The 2,636-nt window shown below is 45.9% G+C and overlaps 1 non-coding gene across 1 annotated transcript; it reads right to left on the bottom strand.

Moving 5' to 3' along the window:
* Positions 1-589: 589 nt before the first annotated feature.
* On the bottom strand, positions 590-696 carry LOC115070443. The gene has a single exon (XR_003849596.1). It is a non-coding gene; the product is annotated as a U6 spliceosomal RNA (small nuclear RNA).
* Between the last annotated feature and the right edge of the window lie 1,940 nt (positions 697-2,636).

The raw sequence follows: 2,636 nt of genomic DNA, 5'->3' as shown, positions 1-2,636 counted from the left end.
GATGGCTCAGTGGTAAGAGCACTGACTGCTCTTGCAGAAGACCCAGGTTCAATTCACAGCATGCACATGGCAGTTACGAAATGTCCTTAACTCCAGTTCCTGAACAATTCAAAGCCCTCTTCTGACCTCTGTGGCATTGCACGACAGGGGTGCACTCACATACAAGCAGAAAATACACTCATACACATAAAATAAAAATAATAAATATATTATTTTTTAAAAAGAAGACACCTCATTCTAGGCCACGAATCAAATCTTACCAAATACAAAAGAACTGAAACTTTTTTTTTATCTTATCAGATTATACTTGCAACAAAAGGAGAAATTAACAGTAAGAAAAACTACAGAAACTACACAGATACATGGTCACTCGTAGAAGCTCCTAGAACCAATCCAAACCGGAAGTGCAGCTTACCTGAGGCTTTAGGACACAGTTGTCACAGTTCTTGTTTTTTAACTTTAAAAAAAAAATTTATGGAGAATTTCATACATGCATATAAGGAGTTTTGAATAAATCCATGCCCACTCCCTCCCCTCCAACTCCTCCCATATCTCCCCATCACATTTTTCTGACAAGTTCATGTACTCAAAAAATATGGACTGCTTCACAAATTTGTGTGTCATCCTTGCACAGGGGCCATGCTAATCTTCTGTGTATCGTTCCAATTTTAGTATATGTGCTGCCAAAGCAAGCACAGTTGTGGAAGTTCTAAGAGGAAAATTTATAGCTATTAATGATTACAGTTTTTAAAAAGACAATAAGAGAGAGTGCCTAGCTCTGGCCTCCCTCTGGCCCCCTCTGGCAGAGGGCCTGAGAATGCAAGGAACTGCCTGAGAGTCCCTGGATCCTGCCTCCACATGGTGGTGGTGAGCTTCCTGTAATTGTGCCACACCCATCTCCCTACCTGGGATTTCGTGACGCCTCTCCCAAGGCCCCAGGGCAGATCTGGCTTTGGTAGGCTAAGGCTAAGGTACTAGCAGACAGCCTGGGAGGGTGGGTTTCAACCTCCTTTGGTGTAGCAGCTCCGATCTCAGCAAACCTCCAGAGAGTGCCTAGTTCTGGCCTCCCTGCATCTCTCTGACCTCCCTCTGGCATAGGGGCTGAGAAGGCAGGGGACTGCCTGAGAGCACCTGATCCTGCCTCCACCTGGTCATGAGCGTCCTCTAATTACACCATACTCATTCCCCTACCTGGGATTTCGTGAGGCCCCTCCCAAGGCCCCAGGGAAGACCTGGCTTTGGTAGGCTAAGGATGAGATCCTAGCAGACAGCCTGAGAGGGTGGGCTCAGACCACCCTCAGCACAGCGCCAGAGGTTGCCGGGTTCTGGCCTCCCTCTGACATAGGGGCTGAGAATGCAGGGGACTGCCTGAGAGCACCTGGTTCCTGCCTCCACATGGTGAGTTTTGCAATTTGGGAGTCTTTTAGATAGACCCACTGAAGGTGGTATCCCAGTTGCCTCACCCTGAGTCCTTGTTCAGCGTGGAAGAAGCCAGAGTGATCTGTGTCCTGGTTTCCTATCCACAAATTGGGTAACCCCTTCAGAGGATGGCGTGGTAAGAATAGGAGGTAGGAGTTGGTTAGGCAGTTAGGGTAAAAAGACCCCAAAGAAAAGTAGCCAGTTTCTTGGCTAAACGTCACAATGTCCTTGGGCTTCTTAGCAACATACTCCATTCCAAAGGCCACAGTTCATTAGGGAGCCCAAGGTAGGAACTCAGGGAAGGAACCTGGAAGCAGGAGCTGGAACACAGGCCATGGAGGAACTATGCTTACTGGCTTGCTCTCCTGGCCCCTACTCAGCCTGCTTTCTTATGCAACACAGGCCCACCTGCACAGGGATGGCACCACCCACAATGGGCTGGGCTCTCCCACATTACTCAACAATCAAGAAGGTGCCCCATGGACATGGCCAAAGGCCAGTCCAATAAAGGCAATTTTCCAGTTGAGGTTCCCTCAACCCACGTGTGTCATTGACACCAAAGCTATCCAGCACACCAACACTGGAGGATAAAGTTGAAGAATTAGACCACTCAAGAAAAGAGTATGGAAAATTTTTAAAAACACAGGGATGGAATGTGTAAGAGCTGTGGAACACCATGAAAAGACCAAATCTATGGATAATAGGAATAGAGGAAGGAGAAGAATTTCAGGTTAATGGTGTTGACCAGATCTTAAATAGGATTGTAGAAGAGAATTTCCCAAAAGAAAGGAAAAACATCCCCATACAAATACAGGAAGCACATAGAACACTAAATATACAGGATCAGGAAAGAAACTGTGCACAACATATCATAGTAAAAACAGTAACTGTACAGAAGGTAGAAGGCGGGAAACAGAGATGAACAATAGAGTCAAAACACTTCAAAGGACAGCACATCTGAATTACAGCTGATTTATCAATGGGAACTATGAAAGCCAGAAGAGCCTGGACCAAGGTATTTCCACTTCTACATGACAGTAGATGCCAGCCCAGAATACCATACCCAGCAAAAATGTCTATTATAGTTGAGGGGAAAAGAAAAATCTTCTATGACACGAATAGCCTGAAAGAATACATGTCCACAAAACCAGCCCTTCAAAGAATCCTTGAAGCAATACAGAGAGTGGAGAGAGAAAATGTTACCCCAGGGTCAACAA

This window comes from Nannospalax galili, unplaced genomic scaffold (assembly GCF_000622305.1).
Source record: "Nannospalax galili isolate Female #2095 unplaced genomic scaffold, S.galili_v1.0 scaffold857, whole genome shotgun sequence".
NCBI classification, from domain to species: domain Eukaryota; kingdom Metazoa; phylum Chordata; class Mammalia; order Rodentia; family Spalacidae; genus Nannospalax; species Nannospalax galili.
Note: the sequence above shows the minus strand (reverse complement) of the source record. Positions and strands in the feature narration are given on the sequence as shown.